At 38.9% G+C, this 19,479-nt stretch overlaps 1 pseudogene; it reads left to right on the forward strand.

Moving 5' to 3' along the window:
* Positions 1-2,256: 2,256 nt before the first annotated feature.
* LOC132344342 (NADH-ubiquinone oxidoreductase chain 5-like) overlaps positions 2,257-19,479 on the forward strand; it is a 102,514-nt pseudogene continuing 85,291 nt past the window's right edge.

Below are 19,479 nucleotides of genomic sequence, written 5' to 3' on the forward strand. Positions count from 1 at the left end.
AGTTGAGGGCTTTTCGCGGGAAAGTTCTCTCTCTCTCTTTCTCTCTCTCTGGCTATCCCACAGTTTGGGCTGCTATCTCATATTAGCTCCCTCAGATTGCCCTCAGGGCATTCAGTCACAATCTTTACCCTAAGCCATGTGGCCCGCACCTTCCTGTTCAGCCCCGCTTGCTGGTGGTGGATGCGAGCGTCTGGGCTACTTCTCCGCTGGGAATTGCTGTTAGGCACATAATCTGTGGGTTTTATTTATTTATTTATTTTTCCTCCCGGTTATGTTGCCCTCTGAGATTCCAAAACTCCCCACAGACCCGCCGGTGAGAGGGTTTCCTGGTGTTTGGATACTTCTCCTCTTTTATGACTCCCTCCCTTGGATCTCTGCCCCTAACTCTCTTGTCTCTCTTTTTATCTTCTATATTTTGTCCTACCTTCTTTTGAAGACAATGGGCTGCCTTTCTGGGTGCCTGATGTCTTCTGCCAGTGTTCAGAAGGTGTTTTGTGGAATTTACTCAGTGTTCAAATGTTCTTTCAATGAATTTGTGGGGTGGGGGGGAAGTGGTTTTCCCATCTTATTCCTTTGCCATCTTAGGACTGCCACCCCATCCCCCCCACCCTGGAATAAAGGTTCTTTACCTACTGTGTGAAATGAGTAGATGAAGATATAGGCACCGGCTTTAGGGAAAGTACAGCTTAGAAAAGGAAATAAGCCATGTATTCAAATGACTGTTACACATTTTTATAGTTTTGATCCCTTTGACCTGCTTGTAAGGGGCAAAACCCCATGGACTTCCAGGCTCCTGTGTCCATGGAATTCTCCAGGCCAGAATACTGGAGTGAGTAGCTGTTCCCTTCTCCAAGGGATATTCCCAACAGAGGGATCTAACCCAGGTCTCCCACGTTGCAGGCAGAGTTTTTACTATTTGAGCTACAAGGGAAGCCCAAGAATACCAGAGTGGGTAGCATATCCCTTCTCCAGTGGGTCTTCCCGACCCAGGAATACAACTGGGGTCTTCCGCATTGCAGGCAGATTCTTTACCAGGCGAGCTACCAGGCGAGCTGCCCCTTACAAGGGGCAAACACTACTAATTACCTACTTAATAGGTAATTAAAAAAATACAAGTTTGTGCATTTAAAAAATTTATTTATTTATTTTATTTTTGGCTGCACTGAGTCTTTGTTGCTGCATGTGGGCTACTCTCTAGTTGTTATGCACAGGTCTTCTCATTGTGGTGGTTTCTCTTGTCATGGAGCATGGGCTCTAGGGCACATGGGCTTAAGTGGCTGGACTCTACGAGATTCAGAAGGTCACTGAAGCTCATGTTTGGGGTGTCTATCATCAGTGGATCCACTGACAATAGGAATTTTGCTGTAGTGTCATCTTTGTTCCAAGTGTACTGACAGATTTATTATGGGAGGTAAAAGGTGAGGCCATGGCCTAACTAATGAATAGTCCAGTAATAATGGTGCTAAAGATTGAAAAGAGAGGTTCATTGTTTAAAGTATATTGATGATGGAAATGAACATAGAAACAACAGGGAACACTCTTGGAAATCTCTGTCTTTGTCCCTGACCAGCACTCTTAGGGACCCAAATCTTTTCCAAGGTGTTTTGGTGTCTCAGATTGTGGGGTGCCAGTAGAAACATCTGTTTTCAGGATAGCTTTTGTGGTTTGTATCTCCTTTATCCTGGTCCTTCTTCAAAGAATATAGTTTAAGGTACAAAGTGCTCAGTGCCTAAGGAAGGCACAGAGAAAGAGTTTGGGAATTCAGATGCTGGGGAAACCCAGAAGACTTCTCAGAAATTGTGACTTTAGAATTAGAACTTAAAAGATGGACTGTGTTTGTACATGGGTAAAAGATAGTGGGAATGGTAAAAGAATATTCCAGGAAGAGGTGAAAAGAGTGAACAAAAACAGAGGTGGGAAGTATGGTCTTGTATGATGAGCAGGGCTTATACTTTCAGAATTTAGAGACATTAAGAAAACCTCAAAGGGACCTTATGCAGCCTCATTCAGCTCTGGAGTATTCCTTGGGGTTTACAATCTATTCTAGTCCTAGGCAGCATGCAAATCAGATATGTCACCCCCTTCCCCAGTCCAAACCACCATGGCTTCTCCTCATATTTATAACAACATCCGCTTTCCATAGTATGGAGGTAAAAAGAATTTGTGTATACTATTTGTATCACTCATGTAAATTCTCTTTGAGGGATAATTAACAAAATACTAAAGTCAGTTTCTAGAAAGTACAGATTGAAAAAGATGTCAATGCTCAGTGGCATTTTAGAATTGATTAGTAATCTGATGGCTTGTGAGGATCCAGAAAAGGTAAGTGATCACTAGGAGCTGGCCTACCAAAGGAAGTCAGTTTCTTCTCTGGATGTGATTACTAGACTTCTAGACAAATAACTCTTTAGTAATAATATATATTGACTCACTGTTCTAGTGCTGTGCAGCCACCGCTCGCCGCTGTAAAAACCACCATCACAGAAAACTAATCAATCTGATCACATGGACCACAGCCTTGTCTAACTCAATTAAAGAATTTAATATATATTGCTTTGGAAAGATACATTATTAGATTTTTAAAAAATATTTCAAAATGGAATATTTATCCATTAGGCAGACTTTTATTTAGTATCTAATTTATACCAGGCATTGTTCTAAAAACTAGGAAGAGAATGGAATTTAATTCTAATAGGATATATACTATACTCTCATTTATATAACATTTTGAATATATATGTGCTTCAGTTCAGTTCAGTCACTCAGTCGTGTCTGACTCTGCGACCCCATGAATCCCAGTACGCCAGGCCTCCCTGTCCATCACCAACTCCCGGAGTTCACTCAAACTCACGTCCATCGAGTCGGTGATGCCATCCAGCCATCTCATCCTCTGTCGTCCCCTTCTCTTCCTGCCCCCAATCCCTCCCAGCATCAGAGTCTTTTCCAATGAGTCAACTCTTCTCATGAGGTGGCCAAAGTACTGGAGTTTCAGCTTTAGCATCATTCCTTCCAAAGAACACACAGGACTGATCTCCTTTATAGAATGGACTTGTTGGATCTTCTTGCAGTCCAAGGGACTCTCAAGAGTCTTCTCCAACACCACAGTTCAAAAGCATCAATTCTTCGGCGCTCAGCTTTCCTCACAGTCCAACTCTCACATCCATACATGACCATTGGAAAAATCATAGCCTTGATTAGACGGACCTTTGTTGGCAAAGTAATGTCTCTGCTTTTGAATATACGTGCTTAGATTTGTGTAAAGAGAGAAACGTCTGAAAGGAAGTTCACTATAAAGCTAATGGTCATTCTTTTCTGAGTCTCTGCTTTTGAATATACGTGCTTACATTTGTGCAAAGAGACAAACGTCTGAAAGGAAGTTCACTATAAAGCTAATGGTCATTCTTTTCTGAGTGGTAAGGCTTTAGTTAACTTTTACTTTTTTGCTCTTTTTTTTTTTCTTTTCTGTAGTGTTGGAACTTTTAACACTAAGCATACAATATTTTTATAATCAAAAGGAACAACAAAGTTATATCCAGTTGTGGAGAAAATTCCCAACCACAATCCTTCACCCCTAGTTATTGTCCAATAAAAATCTCAAGACTCTCAGGAAGAACAACTAAGCTATCATCAATCATCAATACCCCTTCATGAACTTCTTTCTTTGTTCTTTGGGGGGCTGGTTGGCTAAGGGAAGATATTCCTAAGGGTTAAAGTAGGGTGCTTGAAGGTACAGAGATGACCACTGAAATGAATCTGTTTATTGTAGTTCTCCAAGAAGTTGGGGAAGGCAACTATATCTAAGTCTGAAGGAAGAGAAAGATCCACCTAATGCCAAAAATACTTCTGACTCCCACACCTTTCTTGGCCTCAAAACCTCATCTTCACAGCATTATAGTAGAGCTGTACTATAGTCAGTAGACTGCCAGGAGCCCTCTGGCATTCAGGAAGTTCATAGAGAAAGAAAGTTCTCATCTGTGTAAATAATTGTCCTCCTTGTTTTCTCCTCCCTGCAAATAGACTCATTAGGCTTTTGGCATCCCCTAAAGAGTTGGAGCCAGCCCCTCACTACTGACAATTCTCATTAGTATGCCATCATTGCAGTTCTTTTATTGCACTTATCAAATTACTTTCTCCAAGAACATTCCCCAGCTCTTGAAACTAAGTTATGTACTGAAAATGAGCATCTGGGAAGCTCTAATGTTTTTTATCCAGCATACTGGATCCCAGAAATAGGGCAAGGTAGAGTACTCCATAACTGAGGCTGTACTCTCATCTCCTTTACCAAAATCTATCACAAGTACTACTGACTTTAATTTAAAAACAGACAGATATTTACTTAAAAGTATAGCAGAGTGTTTAAGGTTTAGTTTACAGTCCAGGAGAACTGACAGATACGTACATAATAAACATTAAAACCAACCAGGAGAAATGAAATAATATAATATATAACAAAGATAACATATAAGCAAAGAGCTATGGGATTAAAAAGAATGTACCATTCAATCTGAGAGGGAGATCATGGCTAACATTATAGAGAAATAGCATTGGAGCTAAGAATTGAAAGATGAGTTTGATTTCAGTAAATAAAAATAGTGACAGAGATCAATCCAGGCTGAGAGAACATCACAAGCAAGAACATGAAGGCAGAGAAGTATGTGAAGTTATTGAGCTAAGACTGTGACTTTAATCAGCTGTGAATAAAGGAGATGGCACTGTAGCCCTGGCCTACAGTGCTCACTAGACATTGAATGATTACATGTAGCATTCCTGGAGAAATTTAATGAGAGATGATGTCAGAAAAAAGTAACAGTGGCCAGATTGTGAGGGCCCTTGAATGCCAGATTCAGGCCTTTAGAGTTAATTATTTAAGAATTATTAAAGGAGGGGAGTGACAGGCTGCCTCTGACAACTCCAGTGTTTACATAAACAGTGGAATAAAAGCAATGGGAATGGTACAGAAGGAAGACAAATAAGAGGCTACTTCAGTAGTCTAAATAAAAGACAACAAGGACATGGACTAAGATAGTGATGATGAGAATGAGGGGGATACAGATTTGGAAATCCTCAGTATATGGGAGACATCCAAAGGTATGGAAATAGATGAACTAACCCTCGGAAAAAGTATAGACGGGAAAGAGAAGAGACTTAAACATCAAACTCTGGGGAAAGACTATGCTAATTATCTTGATTATGGCAATCACTTTACAATGAATATATACATCAAAACATCACATTTTACCCCTTAAATATATGTAATTTTTATTTACCAAATAATACCTCAATAAAACATGGGATGGGAGAGAGAGACAAGGGAAGAGTTCTCAAACGAGACTGAAGAATAACCAGAGGAGCAATAGGAGAACCAGTAGAGTACAGTGCTCTAAAAACCAAGGGCAGAAACTCTCTGAAGGTCTACATTACCCTGGAGCTAGCCTTCCTTTGATCTGCATATTGAAAAAGCAGTCTGTGATTGCCACATCATAATTTTGGCTCATAGTGAGTTTGTTGTCAACTACAACTCCCAAGTCCTAGCTACAAGAATTGAAATCCAGTCAGATTTTGTTGTCCTAGACATTTGCAGTTGCAAAAACAAGATCTATTATGTTATTAGTTAGTGTTATTGTGTTTGTTTTCATTTGCTATTCCAGCTTGTCCAAGAATTTTTTATTTCTTGAGTCTGACATTCAGCATATTATTATCCAAGCTTTATGTCATCTGCAATCTGATCAGCTCACTGTCTAGGTCTTCACCCATATACTAGATTAAAATAACTAGAAAAGAACCAGCTCCAATGTGGCACTAGAAATCTCCTTTAGGCTGATATAAAACATAAATCAATTATTTGAGGGTTCAAATTATTAACCTAGCTCTGTTCCATCATTCAGGCCACGTTTCTGCATTCTGTACACAAAGATGTCACAAAGAAAATGCACTGAAGTCAATATCAGTTCAGTTCAGTATTCAGTCGTGTCTGACTCTTTGCGAACCCATGGATTACAGCACGTCAGGCCTCCCTGTCCATCACCAACTCGCAGAGTTTACCCAAACTCATGTCCATTGAGTCAGTGATGCCATCCAACCTCCTCAACCTCCTTCCCTCAACCTTTCCCAGCCTCAGGGTCTTTTCAAATAGGTCAGTTCTTCACATCAGGTGGCCAAAGTATTCGAGTTTCAGCTTCAACATCAGTCCTTCCAATGAACACTTAGGGCTGATCTCCCTTAGGATGAACTGGTTGGATCTCCTTGCAGTCCAAGGGACTCGCAAGAGTCTTCTCCAACACCACAGTTCAAAAGCATCAATTCTTCAGCACTCAGCTTTCTATATAGTCCAACTCTCACATCCATACATAACCACGGGAAAAACCAAAGCCTTGACTAGATGGACCTTTGTTGGCAAAGTAATGTCTCTGTTTTTTAATATGCTGTCTAGGTTGGTCATAACTTTCCTTCCAAGGAGTAAGCGTCTTTTAATCTCATGGCTGCAATCACCATCTGCAGTGATTTTGGAGCCCATGAAGATAAAATATGTCACTGTTTCTACTGTTTCCCCATCTATTTGCCAAGAAGTGATGAGACCAGATGCCATGATCTTAGTTTTCTGAATGTTGAGCTTTAAGTCAACTTTTTCACTCTCTTCTTTCACTTTCATCAAGAGGCTCTTTAGTTCTTCTTCACTTTCTGGCATAAAGGTGGTGCCATCTGCATATCTGAGGTTATTTATATTTCTCCTGGCAATCTGGATTCCAGCTTGTGCTTCCTCCAGCCCAGCGTTTCTCATGATGTACTCTGCATATAAGTTAAATAAGCAGGGTGACAATATACAGCCTTGACATACTCCTTTTCCTATTTGGAACCAGTCTGTTGTTCCATGTCCAGTTCTAACTGTTGCTTCCTGACCTGCATACAGATTTCTCAAGAGGCAGGTCAGGTGGTCTGGTATTCCCATGTCTTTCAGAATTTTCCACAGTTTACTGTGATCCACAGTCAAAGGCTTTGGCATAGTCAATAAAGCAGAAATAGATGTTTTTCTGGAACTCTCCCTCCTTTTTCAATGATCCAGTGGATCGTGGCAATTTGATCTCTGGTTCCTCTGCCTTTTCCAAGACCAGCTTGAACATCTGGAAGTTCACGGTTCACGTATTGTTGAAGCCTGCTTTGGAGACTTTTAAGCATCACTTTGCTAGCGTGTGAGATGAGTGCAATTGTGCGGTAGTTTGAGCATTCTTTGGCATTGTCTTTCTTTGGGATTGGAATGAAAACTGACCTTTTCCAGTCCTGTGGCCACTGCTGAGTTTTCCAAATTTGCTGGCATATTGAGTGCAGCACTTTCACAGCATCATCTTTCAGGATTTGAAATAGCTCAACTGGAATTCCATCACCTCCACTAGCTTTGTTCATAGTGATGCTTTCTAAGGCCCACTTGACTTCCCATTCCAGGATGTCTGGCTCTAGGTGAGTGATCACACCATCCTGATTATCTGGGTCGTGAACATCTTTTTTGTATAGATCTTCTGTGTATTCTTGCCACCTCTTCTTAATATCTTCTGCTTCTGTTAGATCCCTACAATTTCTGTCCTTTATTGTGCCCATCTTTTCATGAAATGTTCCCTTGGTATCTCTAATTTTCTTGAAGAGATCTCTAGTCTGTCCCATTCTATTGTTTTCCTCTATTTCTTTGCATTGATCACTGAGGAAGTCTTTCTTATCTTTCCTTGCTATTGCTATTCTTTGGAACTCTGCATTCAAATGAGTATATCTTTCCTTTTCTCCTTTGCTTTTCACTTCCCTTCTTTTCACAGCTATTTGTAAGGCCTCCTCAGATAGCCATTTTGCTTTTTTGCATTTCTTTTTTTGGGGATTGTCTTGCTCCCTGTCTCCTGTACAATGTCATGAACCTCTGTCCATAGTTCATCAGGCACTCTGTCAATCAGATCTCGTCCCTTAAATCTATTTCTCACTTCCACTGTATAATTAATAAGGAATTTTATTTGTGTCATACCTGAATGGTCTAGTGATTATCTCCACTTTCTTCAATTTCAGTCTGAATTTGACAGTAAGGAGTTCATGATCTGAGCCACAGTAAGCTCCAATTCTTGTTTTTGCTAACTGTATAGAGCTTCTCCATCTTTGGCTGCAAAGAATATAATCAATCTGATTTTGGTGTTGACCATCTTCTGTTGTGTTGTTCGAAGAGGATATTTGCTATGACCAGTGCGTTCTCCTGGCAGAACTCTATTGGCCTTTACCTTGCTTCATTCCATATTCCAAGGCCAAAATTGCCTGTCACTCCAGGTGTTTCTTGACTTCTTACTTTTGCATTCCAGTCACCTATCATGAAAAGGACATCTTTTTTGGGTGTTAGTTCTAGAAGGTCTTGTAGGTCTTCATAGAACCGTTCAACTTCAGCTTCTTCAGCGTTACTGGTCGGGGCATAGACTTGGATTACTGTGATATTGAATGGTTTGCCTTGGAAATGAACAGAGATCATTCTGTCGTTTTTGAGACTACATACAAGTACTGCATTTTGGACTCTTTTGTTGACTGTGATGGCTACTCCATTTCTTCTAAGGGATTCCTGCCCACAGTAGTAGATATAATGGTCAGCTGAGTTAAATTCACCCTTTCCAGTCCATCTTAGTTCGCTGATTCCTAGAATGTCGACGTTCACTCTTGCCATCTCCTGTTTGACCATTTCCAATTTGCCTTGATTCATGGACCTAACATTCCAGGTTCCTATGAAATATTGCTCTTTATAGCATTGAACCTTACTTCTATCACCTGTCCCATCCACAGCTGGGTGTTGTTTTTCCTTTGGTTCCATCCCTTCATTCTTTCTGGAGTTGTTTCTCCACTGATCTCCAATAGCATATTGGGCACCTACTGACCTGGGGAGTTCACCTTTCAGTGTCCTATCTTTTGCCTTTTCATAGTGTTCATGGGGTTCTCAAGGCAAGAATACTCAGGTGGGTTGCCATTCCCTTCTCCAGTGAACCACATTCTGTCAGACCTCACCACCATGACCCGTCCGTCTTGGGTGGCTCCACATGGCATGGCTTAGTTTCATTGAGTTAGACAAGGCTGCGTCTGTGTGATCAGATTGGCCTGTTGTCTGTGATTGTGGTTTCAGTCTGTCTGCCCTCTGATGCCCTCTCTCAGTGCCTACTATCTTATTTGGGTTTCTCTTACCTTGGATGTGGGGTATCTCTTCATGGTTGCTCCAGCAAAGCCTTCTCTTTTACTTAGCAATATATCATGGGCAACCTTCCAAGTCAATATTCCTTATTCTTTACAATGACTTCATAGCAGTTTATAGTATAGTTAGACTGTAATTTATGTAACTAGTTCCCTATCAGTGGACATTTAGCTTGTTGCTATTACATATAATATTGCAGCAAACACCTTTATACAGTTCAGTGTTGCAGTTTAGTCACTAAATCATGTCTGACTCTTTTGCAACCCCATGGAATGTAGCCTGCCAGGCTCCTCTGTTCCATGGGATTTCCCAGGCAAGAATACTGGAGTAGATTGCCATTTCCTTCTCCATACCTATACATACTGGCACTTTAATTTCTGAGAGTTAAATTATTGTAAGTGAGATTTCCAGGTCAAGGGGTATGTGAATTTTTCAGCTTTAATAAATACATGTAGAAGACTTCCCATTAAATATGACAGACTAAATCTATGTTTATCATCTCTTTTAAAACCGCAGCAAAATGAAAGAGAATGGATTTTTTAAGGAGCATAAGCACACAAAGACAAATAGGACACGAATGAAGACAGCAACAGACAAGATATGCCTACACATTTTTGAAAGATGCAAAGCAGATTCATGTTAGCTCAACTGAAGGAGCTGAAGAGCAGATGCCTCTAGGTGGCAGATGCAAAATGAGAAGCAAGACAATTCATGCAGCAGAATGTCTGCAAAGCCCAGAAACTGGAAACAGCAATGACCAAAAAAGGCAGAAGTGTGTCAAGAGGCTGAAAACAGAGGGTTTAGTTGCATGTGTGTGAGAAATGTGGTTAGACCACTCTTAGATCCCTTCCCTCACCCTGCTCAACCAGGAAAATACTTTTTACCTACTCTGGCAGAAGACTGAAAGTTTGTTCAATCCACAGAAGACCCGAGCCAGACACCTCAGGTAGAGTGAAAGATAGGAAACGGTGTCATACTGAAAATAGAGGTACTAAATGAAAGGCTACAATAAGATTATTTTCCCTCTCCTCCCCTCAAATACCTTGGTTCCAAAGCAGTCAAGTATATATTTTTCAGGCAGAAAATTGAAGACTTCATCTCTGAAGAAATTAAATCTGTTATCTGAGGAAAGACCTATAAATATTGTCATTTTGGGGTCATGAGTGAGCTAGCCATTCTCATTCAATAATCTTAGAGTGAAGATCGCTAGTTGACAAGTCCTATTTCTATACAAAGACCTTCTATATGAAAGATAAAGAACAAATCAAATGAAGCAGTAAAATGAAGAGATCAAAGAAAAATTTTTTATTATACTCAGATATAAAATATTGTAACCATGAAATAAAAATAAGATACTGAAGAAAAAAAAAAAAAAAAAAAAACAGAAAACCAAAGAGAAGTCATACAAATATTCTAATTTTCTTATGATACCTTTATAGCTTACTTTTTACATGCATGTCTCAAATTCTATGAATTTTTTGTGCATGGTACAAGGAGAGGATCTGAATCTATTTCTTTAAAAATTCATAGCTGTCCCAATATCATTTATTAAATAATTCTTATAGCTAGACCTTTGTTCACATTATTTCTTTAGGATAAAAACATAAGTAAAACTATTGGCTTTAAGGGGAAGAACAATTTTGAAATATACTGTTAAATTTTTCTCCAGGGAAATTGTACCAATTCTCTTTCCTTGAGCAGTATACGAGTGTTTCCGACATCCATATCAACATTTGATATTCTTATATTCAATAATTTTATGAGCCAACAATGGTATTCTTTTATTTAATATTTTTCTTCTATTTTGTTTTTTCTTTCAGTTTCATTAAGATATAAGTGATATAAGTCACTGTATAAGTGCAAGGTGTGAAACATAATGATTTGATTTACACACATCATGAAATGATTATCAGAATAAGTTTAGTGAATATCAGTCATCTCATATATTTAAAATATTTAAAAATAGAAAAAAAATGTATTTCCCTGTTATGAGAACTGTTAGGATTTACTCTCTTAACATTCACATAAAACATTCAGCAGTGTTAACTGTATTTATTGTGCTGTACATTATATTCTTGTGCATTTATCTTATAACTGGAGATTTGTACCTTTTGACTGGCTTCATCCAATCCCCCTCCTCCTATCCCAACCTCTGGTAATCACAAATCTGATCTCTTTTTCTATGAGTTTGCTTGTTTCTTTTTCATGTATAATTGACTTACAATATTGTGTTAGTTTTTTTGACCTCATGGACTATAGCACACTAGTCTCCTTTTTTCATGGAATTCTCCAGGGAAGAATACTGGAATGGGTAGCCACTCCCTTCTCCAGGGGATCTTCCCAACCCAGGGATCGAACCTGGGTCTCCTGCATTTCAGGCAGGTTGTTTATCATCTGAGCCATGAGGGAAGCCCTGTTACACAACATAGTGATTTGATATTTCTATACGTTGCAAACGTGACACTATGATAAGTCTAGTTACAATATGTCACCATACAAAGTATTACATAGTTATTGACTATATTCCGCACACTGTACATTTCATACCCATGATTCATGTATTTTGCAACTGGTAGTTTGTACCTGTTAATCTGCATCACCCATTTCTTTCCTCTCCTCACCCTCTTCCTCTCTGGCAACCACATATTTGTTCTCTATATCTATAACTGTTGCTGTTTTACTATGTTTATCTGTTTTGTTTTTTACATTTCACATATAACTGGAATCATACAATATTTTTCTTTCTCTGTCTGACTGATTTCACTTGGCGTAATACCCTCTAGGTCCATCCATGTTGTCACAAATGACACAATTTCATTCATTTATTACGGCTGAGTAAAATTTATATATACATATGAACCACAACTTCCTTATCCATTAGACTATATATGAGCATTTACATTGCTTTCATATCTTAGTTATTGTAAATATTGCTTCAGTAAATTTGGAGTGCATATATTTTTTCTTTTTCAATTAATTTGTTTATTTTAATTGGAGGCTAATTACTTTACAATATTGTAGTGGTTTTTGCCATACATTGACATGATTCAGCCATGGGTGTACATGTGTCCCGCATCCTGAACCCCACTCCCACCTTCCTCCCCATCCCATCCCTCAAGGCTGTCCCAGTGCACTGGTTTTGAGTGCCCTGTTCCATTCATCGAACTTGGACTGGTGATCTATTTCACATATGCTAATATACATGTTTCAGTGCTATTCTCTCAAATCATCCCACACTCACCTTCTCCCACAGAGTCCAAAAGTCTGTTCTTTATATCTGTGCCTCTTTTGCTATCTTGCATATAGGGTCATCATTACCATCTTTCTAAATTCCATAAAAATGCATTAATATGCTGTATTGGAATCATTTCTAGTGAAGTGGATAAAACTGGAGCCTATTATACTGAGTGATGTAAGTCAGAAAGAAAAACACCATACATCTTTTCTAACTTGTGTTTTTGTCTTCTTAGGGTGAATAAACAGGAGTGAAATTGCTGGGTCATATGGTAGTCCTATTTCTAATTTTTTTAAGGAACCTCCATACTATTTTCCATAGCAGATGCACCAATTTGCAATCCCACCAACAATACAAGAGAATTCCCTTTTCTTCACAGCCTTGCCAAAAACGTTATTTGTTGTCTTTTTGATAATAGCCTTTTTACAGGTGTGAGGCAATATCTCATTGTGGTTTTAATTTGCATTTACCAGAGAATTAGTGATTTTGAGCATCTTTTCATGCACCTCTTGGCCATCTGTATATCCTCATTTTTAAAATGTTTATTCAGATCTTCCACCCATTTTTAAATTGGATTATTTATTTTTTTTATGTTGAGTTGTAGGAGTTCTGTGTATACTTTGGATGTTAACCCCTTATTGAATATATTGTTTGCAAGTATCTTTTCCCATTCAGTAGACAGGTTTGGGGGTGGATTGATAGTTACCTTTCTTTGCTGTGTTAAAGAATTTTAGTTTGATGTAGTCCCATTTGTTTATTTGTTTTAGCTTTTGTTTCCCTTGCCTGAGGAGACATGTCCAAAAAATATATATTACTTAGATCAATATAAAAGAGATTACTGCCTATGTTTTCTTCCAGGATTTTTTTGATTTCATGTCTCATATTTAAGTCTTTAATACACTTTGAATTTTTTGTGCATGCTGTGAGAGAGAAGTCCAGTTTGATTCTTTTAAATGTAGCAGTTCAGTTTTCCCAAAACCATTATTGAAGAAGCTTTCCTTTCAGCATTGTATATTCTTGCCTCTTTTGTTGTTAATTAGTCAGTTAACTGACAGTTTCATTGTGGGTTCCTTTCTGGGCTCTCTATTCTGTTCCGCTGATCTATGTGTCTGTCTGTTTGTTTGTTTTTGCCGGTACCATACCGTTTTCATTACTGTAGCTTTGTGGTATTGCCTGAAATTAGGAAGTGTGATAACCTCAAGCTTTTCCCTTCTTTCTCAAGGTTGCTTTGACTATTTGGGTCCTTTATGTTTCCATACAAATTTAAAATTTTTTGTTCTCGTTCTGTGAAACATTCCAGTGGTATTTTTATAGGGCTTGCATTGAATCTGTAGGTTGCCTTAGATAGTATGGTCATTTGAACAAAATTAATTCTTCCAATCCATGAAAATTATATTTCTTTACATCTATGTGATTTTCAATTTCTTTCATCAGAGTCTTATAGTTTTTCAAGTGTAGATCATTTACCTTTTTGTTTAGATTTATTCCTAGGTACTTTTTCTTTATGATGCATTTGTAAATGGGATTGATTTCTTAATTTCTCTTTCTGATAGTTTGTTGTTAGCATATAGAAATGTAACAGATTTTTGTACATTAATTTTGTATCCTGGAAATTTACTGATTCATTGATGAGTTCTACTAGTTTTTGGTGCCGTCTTAGGATTTTCTATATAGCATAATGTCATCTGCAAACAGTGACTGTTTTACTTATTTTGATACAGTTAGAATTACTTTTATTTATTTTTCTTGTCTGATTGAGGTGGATGGGAGACTTCCAATACTATGCTGAATAAAAGTGGCAAGAATGGATATCCTTGTCTTGGTCCTGATCTTGGAGGGAATATTTGCAGCTTTTCACCATTGAGTATGATGTTAGCTAAAGACTTGTCATATGTATCCTGTATTATGTTGAGGTATATTCCCCCTAAAGCCACTTTGCTGAGAGTTTTTTTTTTTTTTAAATCACAAATGGATGTCAAATTTGGTCAAAAGTTTTTTCTGCATCTATTGAAATGATTTTATGATTTTTGTTCTTCAATTAGTTAATGTGGTTTATTATATTGATTGTTTTCTGAATATTGAACTGCATTTATATCCCCCAGGTTGCAAACGGGGTTCCACTTGATCATGGTAATCCTTTTAATGTGTTGTTGAATTTGGTTTGCTAACATTTTGTTGAGAATCTTTTGAATCTATGATCAACAGTGATACTGTTGACCTGTAACTTTCTTTTCTGTGATATCTTTGCCTGATTTTGGTATCAGAGTGATGCTGGATCAACAGTGATACTGTTGACCTGTAACTTTCTTTTCTGTGATATCTTTGCCTGATTTTGGTATCAGAGTGATGCTGGCCTTGTTAGAATGAGTTCAGAAGCAGTTCATCTTCTACAATTTTTTAGGACAGTTTGAGGAGGATCGATGTTAATTCTTCTCTAAATGTTTGATAGAATTCTCTGAAGCCATCTAGTTCTGGACTTTTGTTTGTTGGTAGTTTATTTAATTATTATTACGGATTCAATTTCACTACTTGTAAATAAGCCTATTTATAATCTCTGTTTCTTTGTGGTTCAGTCTTGGGAGATTTACATTTCTAGGAATTTTTCCATTTTTTTCTAGACTGTTGATTTTATTGGTGTATAATTGCTTGTACTAATCTTTTTCTGTAGTGTAAGTTGTAACATTTCCTTTTTCATTTCTGATTTCCTTTATTTGGGCTCATTCTCTTTTTTTTTTTTCCTGATGAGTCTGACTAAGGTTTATCAATTTTGTTTAATTGAAGAACCAGCCTTTAGTTTCATTGATCTTTTCTGGTTTTTTTAGTCTCCATTTCATTTATTTCTGCTCTGACCTTTATGATTTCTTTCCTTCTACTAACTTTGGGTTGTTTGTTCTCTCTTTTTCTAGTTCCTTCAAGGGTAAGGTTAGGTTGTTTATTTGAAGTATTTCTTGTTTCCTGAAATAGGCTTGTATCACTATAAAATTTCCTCCTGGAACTGCTTTTGCTGCATCTCATAGGTTTTGGATTGTTGTATTTTCCTCTTCATTCATCTCCAGGTATTTTAAAATGTTATCCTTGTAACTCATTGGTTGTTTAGTAGTATCTTGTTTATCCTCCATGCATTTGTGGGGTTTCTTTTTACAGTTTTCTTTTTTTAAAATTTTTATTGGAATATAGTTGCTTTACAATGTTGTATTAGTTTCTGCTGTACAGAAAAGTGAATTAGCTATATGTATACACAGATCACCTCTTTTTTGGATTTCCTTCCCATTTAGGTCATCACAGAGCACTGAGTGCTGCAGTCCATGGGGTCACAAACAGTCAGACACAACTTAGCAACTGAACAAAAACAACAGAGCTATACAGTAGGCTCTCATTACTTATCTATTTTATGAATAGTATCAATCATGTATATATATGTCAATCCCAATCTCTTCATCCCACCCCTCTACCCCTCCTTCCCCCTTTGGTAACCATAAGCTTGTTTTCTACATCTTTGAGTTTCCTTATAGTTGATTTTTTTAATCTTAAAATGTTGTGGTCAGAAACGATGTTTGATATTATTTTAATTTTCTTAAATTTACTTCACACTTGCTTTGTGGCTTAGCATGGACCTATCCTGGAGAATCATTCTTTCTGGAGTTAGTTCTCCATTCTTCTCCAGCAGCATATTGGGCACCTACCGACCTGGGGAGTTCATCTTTCAGTGTCATAATCTTTTTGTCTTTTCATACTGTTCATGGGGTTCTCAAGGCAAGAATACTGAGGTGGCTTGCCATTCCCTTCTCCAGTGGACCACGTTTTGTCAGAACTCTCCACCATGACCCGTCTGTCTTGGGTGACCCTACACAGTATGGCTCATAGTTTCATTGAGTTAGACAAGGCTGTGGTCCATGTGATCAGTTTGGTTAGTTTTCTGTGGTTGTGGTTTTCAGTCTGTCTGCCCTCTGATGGAGAAGGATAAGAGGCTTATGGAAGCTTCCTGATGAGAGAGACTGACTGAGGGGAAAACTGGAAAAGAACCTGATGCTGGAAAAGATTGCAGGTGGGAGGAGAAGGGGACGACAGAGGATGAAATGGTTGGATGGCATTACTGACTCGATGGACATGAGTTTGAGTAAGCTCCAGGAGTTAGTGATGGACAGGGAAGCCTGGTGTGCTGCAGTCCATGGGGTCACAAAGACTGAGCAACTGAACTGAACTGATCCTGAAAGAAGTTCCACATGCACTTGAAAAAAACTGTGTATTATGCTGCTTTTGGTTGGAATCATATATACATATATATACATGCATGTGCATGAAGTAACTTCAGTTGTCTGACTGAGGTCGTTTGCAACCCTATGGACTGCAGCCCACCAAGCTCCTCTGTCCATGGGATTCTCCAGGCAAGAATACTGGAGTGGGTTGCCATGCCCTCCTCCAGGGGATCTTCCCAACCCAAGGATTGAGCTCAGGTCTCCTGCATTGGAGGCAGATTCTTTACCTCCAGCTACCAGGGAAGCCCATGCTCCTTTCAAATTATTGCTTCAGCCCTGGGTCCCAGAACATGAGAGATTTTGTGTGTGTCCTTTACGAGTGTAATCTCTATTTCCCACAGCCCTCCCAAAATAAGCCCCCTGGCCTTCAAAACTAAGTCCTGGGGCTCATCTTCCCAGTATAGGTCCCCCAGGCTGAGGAGCCCAATGCATGGGTAGACCCCTTACTCCTTGAGAAGACTCTTTACAATTGTAATTACCCTATGACTTGTGGGTTGCCCATCTAGGGGGTGTGGGTCTTGACTATATCCCTTCTCGGCCCTTCTTTCTCATCTTGTTGTGGCTCCATCTTTATATCTTTATTTGTAGATCTTTTCTGCTAGTCTTCCAATTTTTCTCTCCAATGGTTGCTGTGTAAATAGTTATAATTTTGGTGTGCCTATGGGAGGAAGTGAGTTCAGGGTCTCCCTACTCTGCCATCTGGTCACTCTTGCCTCATAATTATTTTTGGCATGGCAAGTTGTTGTTCAGTCACTCAGTCATGGCCAACTCTTTGACACCCCATGGTGTCAAAGACTGCAGTCAAAGACTGCAGCAAACCAGTCTTTCTTGTCTTTCACCATCTCCCAAAGTTTGCTAAAACTCATGCCCATTGAGTAGATGATGCTATCAAACCATCTCATCCTCTGTCATCTCCTTCTCCTCCTGCCTTCAATCTTTCCCAGCACTAGAGTCTTTTATAATGAGTCAGCTCCTCACATCAGGTGGCCAAAGTATTGGAACTTCAGCTTCAGCATCAATCCTTCTAATGAATATTCAGGGTTGATTACCTTTAGGATTGACTGGTTTGATCTCTTTGCTGTCCAAGGGACTCTCAAGAGTCTTCTCCAGCACCACAGTTCAAAGGCATCATAAGAGATGGGGCTAAATTCTAGTGATCTGATAATTTTAGCCATTCCATGTGACTTCTTTCCTAGCCTTCTACTTTCTTTTTCGTGTCCTAACTTTGTCCCCTTTCACATAGATTCTTGCATGTTTTTATATATGAGCCCTAGAATTCTGATACTGGCCTTACAATTAGTTGTGTATTATAAAACTTTGTTGATTAAAAATCTTCACACAATTTGTAAAATGAAGTGTGACAATGTATTAAAATTAAAAATACACATACCCTTTGACATAGTGATTCTCATTAGGAGAATGTGACCTAAGGGGAAGATAAGCAGAGAACTGTACAAAGATGTAGGTGTAAAACTATGCATGCAGCTACTTTGACACTAGTTTTATTTCAGAAAATAGATGCGATAACTCTTCTGTAATGAATTTAGAAATATGTTTAAAGTCACATGTACTCAATATGCTTATAATAAAAAGAAAAAAAAAGAATAAACTGTGCATCCAAGATTGTTTCTAAGAGCAAAAATCTAGACAAACTTAAATGCCATAAATAGGAAACTAGTTAATAAAATATCCATGTTCAACTAAATGACTATAAAGAAAGCTGAGTGCCGAAGAATTGATGCTTTTGAACTGTGGTGTTGGAGAAGACTCTTGAGAGTTCCTTGGACTGCAAGGAGATCCAACCAGTCCATCCTAAAGGAGATCAGTCCTGGGTGTTCATTGGAAGGACTGCTGTTGAAGCTGAAACTCCAATACTTTGGCCACCTGATACGAAGAGCTGACACATTTGAAAAGACCCTGATGCTGGGAAAGATTGAGGGCAGGAGGAGAAGGGGACGACAGAAGATAAGATGGCTGGATGGCATCACTGACTCAATGGATATGGGTTTGGGTGGACTCCGTGAGTTGTTGATGGACAGGGAGGTCTGTCGTGATGTGGTTCATGGGGTCGCAAAGAGTCGGACACGACTGAGCGACTTAACTGAACTAAACTGAAAAGAGAAGGCTATTGTTACCACGTTTTTTTTGTGAAAGAAAATATATTATATGTTTATATGTTTGTGGGCTTCCCAGGGGCTCAGTGGTAAAGAATCCACCTGCCAGTGCAAGAGCCACAGGAGCCACAAGTTTGAACCCTGGGTTAGGAAGATCCCTTGGAGGAGGAAATAGTAACCCACTCCAGTATTCTTGCCTGGAGAATCCTATGGACAGAGGAACCTGGAAGGCTACAGTCCATGGGGTTGCAAAGAGTCAGACAAGAGTGAGCAACTGAACACACATGTATATATTTCCATATGTGAAGAAAAAATTGTGTAAGAATTCACACTAGATTTTCTTTTTTTAAAAAAGACATGTGTTTATTTTATTTTTGACTGTGCTGGGTCTTTGCTGCTGCACACTCAGGATTTCTCTAGTTGTGCCAAGCGGGGGCTACTCTCTAGTTGTGGTGTTCTGGCTTCTCATTGCTGTGGCTTCACTTGTGGAGCACAGTCTCTAGGCACATGGGCTTCAGAAGTTGTGGTGTGTGGATTCAGTGGTTGTGGCTCATGGGCTCTAGAGCACAGGCTCTGCAGTTGTGGCAAGGGCTTAGCTGCTTGGAGGCATGTGGGATCTTCCTGGATCAGGGATTCAACCTGTGTCTCCTGCATTGGCAGGCAGATTCTTTACCATTGAGC

Source organism: Bos taurus, chromosome X, assembly GCF_002263795.3.
Source record: "Bos taurus isolate L1 Dominette 01449 registration number 42190680 breed Hereford chromosome X, ARS-UCD2.0, whole genome shotgun sequence".
Lineage (NCBI taxonomy): Eukaryota > Metazoa > Chordata > Mammalia > Artiodactyla > Bovidae > Bos > Bos taurus.